At 42.1% G+C, this 8,110-nt stretch overlaps 1 pseudogene; it reads left to right on the top strand.

Moving 5' to 3' along the window:
• The first annotated feature begins 567 nt into the window (after nt 1–567).
• Nucleotides 568–694, top strand: LOC111751015 (U5 spliceosomal RNA; annotated as a pseudogene).
• The last annotated feature ends 7,416 nt before the right edge of the window (nt 695–8,110 follow it).

Here is an 8,110-nt window from a genome sequence, read left to right as displayed (position 1 = left end):
AACTTATATCTGAAATATTTACTGAATACCTACTACTTGCAAGCCCTGGTGGCACAGTGGTTAAGAGCTTGTTCAAATCCACCAGCTGCTCCTTCGAAACCCTATGGGGCAGCTCTACTCCGTCCTATAGGGTTGATATGAGTTACAATCGCCTTGATGGCAATGTGTTTGGTTTTTTGGTTTAACTACTTCACAGACACTATTGTAGGTACTTAGGATACAGCATGAAAGAAACGAGCAAACATCCCAGTCTCACGTAGCTTACGTTCTAGTTGAGGGAAGACAGACAATAAACAAAATAAATAAGTGAACGGTGTAGTATATTAAGTGATAGGTTCTATAATAGAAAAGCAAGGATGGAGGAGGATATTTAATGCTGGGGAAGGGAGAGTGTTGTTGCAAGCTGGACCCTGAATATCGGGCTAAGGTGTTTGAACTTGATTTCACAGAAATTGAAGACCCAGGGGAGGTTTTATGACGTGATGCTTGTGAAAGGCTTGGCACATAGTCAGCAATCAGTGGACATTAGCTATTGTTGGTGGTATTTGACTCAAGATGAGTTTGAGAACACTCTAATTTCTCTTCATGTTGCAAAAATCTTTTGCCTTTTACTAAAGATTTCCATGGAGAGAATGAGTTTGAGGATGCTAATTTGCAGCGGCACATGGAATCATTAGACATACTATGGGATATAGAAGGGAAATAGAAGAGATACCAAGTAGGAGTCCAGAAAGTACATTTCACTGAACACTTGTCTTGCTAGGTACTTCCCAAGAGAGTTCTGCTGGGAAATAAACTTGAGAACAAGGCACACAACCCCACCCCCTCCTTGCAGCACATTAAAGGCTCTGAGTTGTCCTGTAGTTAAACCAGGACACAAAACTGTGCATAACTCTGCCTAAATAAGCCATCTCCCAATTCCTTCCTGGCCAGTTAATTTTTTTTTTTTAAGGGGTACAGGGGTCACAGCCTTGAAAATCCTATGGAGCAGTTCTACTCTGCACACATAGGGTTGCCACAAGTAGAAATGGACTCGACGCCAAATAACAACAGGGGGACAGAATGCCTATTAAAGGACAAACTTTGTGAAATGCTGATCCAGGAAGAAGGTAATAAAATGCTGTAAATTGGAAAGAGAAGATGGATTTTCGAGACAGAGTAGAAGCTGAATGACGGGCCTTGACAACCACGTGATTGGGAGTGTGGACAGCCGTGGAAAGGAAGGAGAGGAGGAGGAGAGGGGAGGAGCCAGAGCCGTCAAAGTCAGAGAGGACACAAGGACGCCAAGATGACACTGACACAGAATGCTCAAGAACTTCTCAATCAAAAATCGAGCCACCTCCAGGCAAAGGGAAATGAATGCTAACTCACTTCTCCCCAGTGCCTCCCACCTGGCAGCAATGAAAACAAGGAATTAAGAAGGGGATAATCTTCCTTTTATAAAAAGAGAGGAGGTAAGGCTCTAGACAGGCAGTATCCTAGCTCACCCCGGCAATCAATCCTGAAGGGATGGGGACGGACGGATGGTGAATTTTGAAGAAGCAAGAAAAGAGGAAAGTGTTGTTTAGAATTAAGCCTTGTTTAATCAGGCTGGGGCTGTAAAGAATATCTCGAATCATTCATCTTGAAAAGCCCATCTTGCTCATTCACAGATAGATATAATTCAAGCAGCTCTTTCCCTTCACTGCTTAGCAGGTTGTCTGTACTTGTTTAACTGCTTTTATACCTTTTTGATGGCAATAAGTTTTAAAAAAGCAAAGACCTAGTGAGTCATTTACGTTGATTTGCCAAGTTGTTTTAGAAGCCCAGTACAGCCCCAGATTATTAACTTCATCTCCCAATCTGAGAGCAAAATTATAAATTAATCACTTTTAAATCGGTATTAAAAAAAAAAAAAGCTTAGAAAAACACAAATTTCTTTTCTGATCTCACTATTCAAAAAAAAGCCATTGAGAAGGCAGAAGATGACTTACATGTGTTAAAATTTTAAAGCCTCCATTAAACTGTCATGTGAAATTCATATTTATCTAATTTCTCAAAGCATATAGAATTTACTCTCTAGCTCATAAACGCTATCAATTCTGTGATGTCACTACAACAGCATTCATGCAGAGATATCTGTTATTTAAGCAGCCATGCCGTCCTAAATCAGAAGTGATTTTTCAAGTCACTAATCAGTACCACAATTAAAAAAAAAAAAGCAACATATCTGAAGACTGTTTTGACTCAGAGGTACTGAACAGACCAGTGCCTCTTAGCTGTTAATGTGCACAGAAGACATGGGGGGAGCTTATTATGGTACAAATTCTGGCTCGGTAGATCTGGGGTAGGGATTTCACATGTCTTACGAGCTCCCGGGTGATGCCCGTGCTGCTGGTACCTACCCACATTTTGAGTATCAGAGTGATAGATCATCATTCAGGGCTGAGGCTTAAGGGGAGCCAACATGGCTTAGTAAATGCAGGTGGGTGAAAGGAACTGAGTTGTTTTTCTAGCCTGCCCAGATTCCTGCTGGAATTCCTTCCTGGAAAGATACTGCTGTCCCTTCTGTCTGGGAAGACTTGGGAAGCAAGAAGTTTCTAAATTATATGTACAAAATATGGAAGAGCAAACACGAAGGAGAAATATGAAATTGTAATAACAGTGTAAAGTTGGTGCAAGGCTCTCTGTTCTGAGCTGATAAGAATAATAAAGGGGGGTTCTTAGGTTAAACGGGGTTCAAGTTCAGGATGTGGATTTTTTTAAATACTCAGCTGATTCTTAAGACCAGGCAAGTTCTGGGAATGCTGCTATAAGCATTTATCTCACTTTGCAATAAAGGAACTAGAAACTTAGAAGATACCCTGGCCACCCAACTAGTCACAGAGCTCAGATTCAAGCCCAGAAGGTCTGACTCCAACTAAGGAGCTCTTTCCACTAAATTACACAACTTGCTGTTGTGATCTCAAAACCACGATCCATAACCAATGTTTTGAAAAGTTCACACAGAGGCTGTCAGGCTCTAAGACACAATTCTCAACAATGTCAAATTTTTAAGAAAGGAAGATACCAGGAACTATAGTTAGCCTAACCAAATTGGGAGGGGTGGGTCATGCTCTGTATTTATTAAAAGAAGTGATGAGCATCTGGAGCCAGCACAGGCTTACTGTCCACCTGGATCTAAGGCTCTATCAGGGCAGGGATTTCTCTGTGTGTGTGCGTGTGTGCTTTTTTTAATATCACATTGCAATAAAATATATATTGATATACTATATATCAATATGATATACATGACATACATATGTGATAAAAATGCCATTTTAACCATACAATTCAGTGGCATCAATTACATTCACCATGCTGTGCAACCTTCACTGCTATCCATTTCCAAAAGTTTTATATCACCCCAAACAGAAACTCAGTACTTCTTGAGCAGTAACTTCCATCCCCTCCTCCCCCTAGCCCCTGGGAACCACTAATAAACTTTTTGTCTCTATGCATTTGCCTATTATAGATATTTCAGATAAGTGGGAACATACAACATGTGTTCTCCTGTGACTGATAGCATGTTTTCAAGGTTCATCCATGTCACAGCAAGTACCAGAACTTAATTTCTCTTTATAGCCAAATAATACTCCATTTTATGGATATATCATATTTTACTTATCCATTCAACTGCTGACGGGCACTTGGGTTGTTTGTTGATGTGTATTTTGTTCACTCATAATTGCAAGCTCCTAGAGCAGTGCCTGGTCCATTATGATAAATGAATGAATATTTGTTGAATGACCGAATAAATGAATAAGCAAGGAAACAGGCCGACACACTCCCACATTTACTGAGTTCCTCCTAGGGGCCAGGCACTATGAATGTAAAAATAAATAAGATATACCCGTTGCCATCGAGTTGACTCCAACTTATAACCCGTTGGATATGAGTTAATTTTGACTCATAGCAACCCTATAAGACCGAGCAGAACTACCTCATAGGGTTTTCAAGGCTGCAATAATCTTTATGGAAACAGATTGCCACATCTTTCTCCTGTGGAGTGCCTGGTGGGTTTCAACCACAGACCTTTTATTTGGCAGTGGACTGCTTAACCACTGCACTACCAGGGCTTCTAAGTCCCTAACTACAAGCGGTTAATGTCTGTTTTCTTAATTAACACTTTGGAAAGAAAGTTAGGATTCCTTGCTCTGCACCATTAACGTTCTGACTGCTCATTCCATCTCCCTCTCTCCTTGGCCTCTGAGCAGGCATTGGTGACCTTGTTCCTTGACCTTCCCTTTTTCATTGAGGCCAAGCAGCCTGCTTCTCCAGCCCTGTCCAAGAGTCTGCTGATATCCCCAAGCCCAAGTATCTCAGTGAGGTGTTGTGGTGAAGGGAGAAAAGCATGGACTCTCGAGTTCAAAAAAATCTGTTTCATTTATTGAGTGCTTCTATGTGCTGGGCACCATCCTGAGCACTTGTATCAGCTCCTTCAGTCCTCAAAGCAACAGTGTGAGGTGGCATTACACCATTTCACAGATGAGGAAACTGAGGCCCAGAAAGGCCAGTGACTTACCCAAAGCCATGAAGTTAGGATGTGGTCAAGCAGGTTTAAAACCCAGGCCGTCTGGCTCTAAAGCCCACCCCCTTGACCATAACTCCAAACTGCCTCTCAGCAGTGAAGCTTCAATAAATCCACAATCCTCATCATACCGTCAGAGTCACTGTCTTTATCACAAGTGTGTGTGAAGCACCTTAGTCCCTGTGGCATTTGTCCCACAAGCTTCAGTAGGAAACGTATTCTGTATTTCTGTTCAAATAAAGACTCGATATTGCTATTAGATAATAATTTTCTCCCCCAAAGCTCTTATCTCAGCATGGGAGTGAACTGAAGAGTTATTTACTGAATTCTTTGGAAAATGTTTACAAAGCCGCCAACACGAAGGGGCAAGAAAAAAATACAGTGTTTGGTATTATATTCCAAGGGAAGCATTCACTCGATTTTTTCACACATTTGAAGTCACCTTCCAGGATATAACCTTTCACCACTGAGGAGACCACCAGAGAAAAAATGGGCATGGTAAGCCTGTTAATACTGCCATATTCCCTGAAAACCCCCATTATCAAATACACACATGTACAGACAGACAGAAACACACACACACACCCCTCTATAAAACACTCAGATTAGGCCCTGGAAGGGTGTGCTTTTGTGATCACCTAACAAGGCACTGACAAATGAGTCTGCTAATGGTATGACCGTCAAACAACTGGGGAAGAACTGAACGTTCTATAATCACTATAGATATTTTCTTCCCTTTAAAGACAGAAGATGAGTTAGTGGTAAGGAGATTAGTTTTTAAATAAATCCAAAGTTAGTTTTAAAACCTCGACTGCCAAGATCCATTTCATTAAGTGTGATTCCTTCTGGCAGCCCAGAAAGTCTGCCATAAGGGTAAACAGAATAAGTTCAATTTCTCTAAAAGTTCATTTTTTTTGAAAAGCCCTCTATCACTAGGTTAGGAATCTAATTTCCTTGTGATATGAAAGTAATCCCTCCCTTGCCCTGTCCCAGTTCTGCCTGCAGGCCAACATTTTCAAGCAGAACAAAGTCAAAGAAATAAAAGACACAGTGTACTCAGATCTAATCCACCATGTGATCTGACCTGTTGTGGATTGCAACAATTTGGTCCTAAAGCAGATGTAAAATTTACAAGAAAAAGTGTCAGGCACTCCAAACTGTGATGCCTAACCCCCACCAACAGTTTCTGCCCATTGCACTCACCAGATAGCCAAAGCTGGCTGTTCCTCACTGGCAAAAAAAAGAGGCCAGAAAGATGATTCTTTAAAGTCATTAGAATTACTACGGATTCACTGACAAAGTATTTAAGGTCCTTCACAATTTTTATTCCCATCTTACTTATCTCATGGTGGCAGACATGGCTGTCTGTCCCCTAGTATCCATTCTCCCTTTTGTTCTCTTAGCAACAGATTCTCCCTCCCTACCCAGTTAGAAGCCACATTGTCTCCCAGTCCTCCTTGCAGCAAACCAGTTGCCATGAAGTCACATCTCACTCATGGTGACTCCATGCGTGTCACAGTAGAACTCTGCTCCATAGGGTTTTTAATGGCTGATTTTTCAGAAGTACATTCTCAGGCCTTTCTTCTGAGACACCTCTGGGTGGACTCTAACTGCCAACCTTTCAGTTAGCAACCAAACACATTAACCATTTACACTATCTAAGGACTCCTTACAGCTAGGTGTGGCCACGTGGCTAAATTCTGGTGGTGGGATATGATTGAGAGTGTGGTGTGTAACTTCATGCCCCATCATTAAAAGGAGGCTGCCTCCCATCCTTTTACCACTGGCTAGTGGTGGCAGTGGTAAGCCAGCTGTGGGTATGAAGACATGAACAACACCCTTGAAGATAGTAGAGCAACAAAATAGGAGATATCTTGGAATAGGGCCACCTACCCATTCTAGACACCCACCTACACCTACACTGTCATGCAAAAGAGAAGCAAACTTCTATGTGATGTGTCACCTTGTCATATTGTTGTGGCTTGAGTGTTGCAATGAAGCTGAAAGCTGGGCCACCAGAATTTCACATACCAGCAGGATCATCCATGGTGAACAGGTTTCAGCAGAGTTCCCAAATTAAGACAACTAGGAAGAAAGGCCTGGCGATCTACTTCTGAAAGTTAGCCAATGAAAACTCTATGTATAACATACACCAACGATCATGAAGACGGCACAGGACTAGGCAACATTTCATTCTGTTATACATAAGGTTGCCAAGAGCTGGAGCCAACTGAATGACAACTGACAACAACGACAACGTGACGTAAGCCACGGATTTTTTTTTTAATTTCTTTGTTACAACAAATTCACAAATTCACTTTTCCTTGACCCTCGTCCCCACAAAGACGGAATTTCTCCTCCCTTCCCAACATTCCCTTCCATCTCCACATCTTTGCTTTTAGGGGAACCCTCAATACTAGCATGTCCTCCTCCTGACTAAATGTATTCATTCTGCCAGGCCCAAGTGCTCTCCTCCCTCCCCTCTAAAGAACCCTCCACTAACTGATTCCTTTCTTAGAGCTCCTGTGCCCTTTTAATCTGAAGTTTATCACCTGATCAGGTACTGACTGGCACAGGACTCTAATTGCTTGTGGGTATATTCTTTCACATTTTCATAGGTGAGGCAATGCTATGTTTTAAAAAAAGCCTTAGACTGAGGCAGGAGTCTTAGGTTTGAATCTCAACTCTAGAGTTTACTAATCCATTACTGTTGAGTCAGTTCTGACTCATAGTGACCCTATAGGACAAAGTAGAACTGCCCCATAGGGTTTCCAAGGAGCAGCCCGTGGATTTGAACTGCCAACCTTCTGGTTAGCAGCCAAACACTTAACCACTGCACCACCAGGGCTCCTAAAGCTTACAAGCAGTATAAAAATATGGGCTGCCTTCTGAATCTGCATTTCTAACAAGTTCAAGTTATACGTAAGAATCATCTGGGGATCTTGTTAAAATGTAGATTCTGATTCAGTATACCTGGAGTGGAAATGTAAATTCTCAGCAGGGGTTCAAACCAGAACAAACAAGTTTGAAGCCTTGGTTTTCACTGGCTGTTTCTCAGAAGTAGATTGGTAGGTCTTTCTTCCTAGTCTGTCTTAATCTGGGAGCTTGTTGAAACCTGTTCAGCATCATACCAACACACAAGCCTCCGCTGACAGACAGGTAATGACTGCACATGAGGTGTATTGGCCTGGAACGCAACCCAGGTCTCCTACATGGGAGGAGCCCTGGTGGCACAGTGGTTAAGTGCTTGGCTGGTAACCAAAACGTTGGTAGTTTGAATCCACCAGCTGCTCCGAGGGAGAATGATGTGGCAGTCTGCATCTGTAATGATTACAGCCTTGGAAACCTTATGGGGCAGTTCTGCTCTGTCAGAAACAACTCGACTGCAATGGGTTTTTGTTTTTTTCCCAATGGTTTCTCCCGCATGGAAGGTGAGAATTCTACCACTGAAGCACCACTGCCCCCATACCTATTATACTATGGGTGCTCAACCAATTTTGCTCATTCCCTCATTTCATTTCCAGATGGGAGGTGTTTATGTATTATTTATTTCCCCCAAAA

The sequence above is a fragment of the Loxodonta africana genome, chromosome 3, assembly GCF_030014295.1.
Source record: "Loxodonta africana isolate mLoxAfr1 chromosome 3, mLoxAfr1.hap2, whole genome shotgun sequence".
NCBI lineage: Eukaryota > Metazoa > Chordata > Mammalia > Proboscidea > Elephantidae > Loxodonta > Loxodonta africana.
This window is presented reverse-complemented; position numbering and strand designations above follow the sequence as displayed.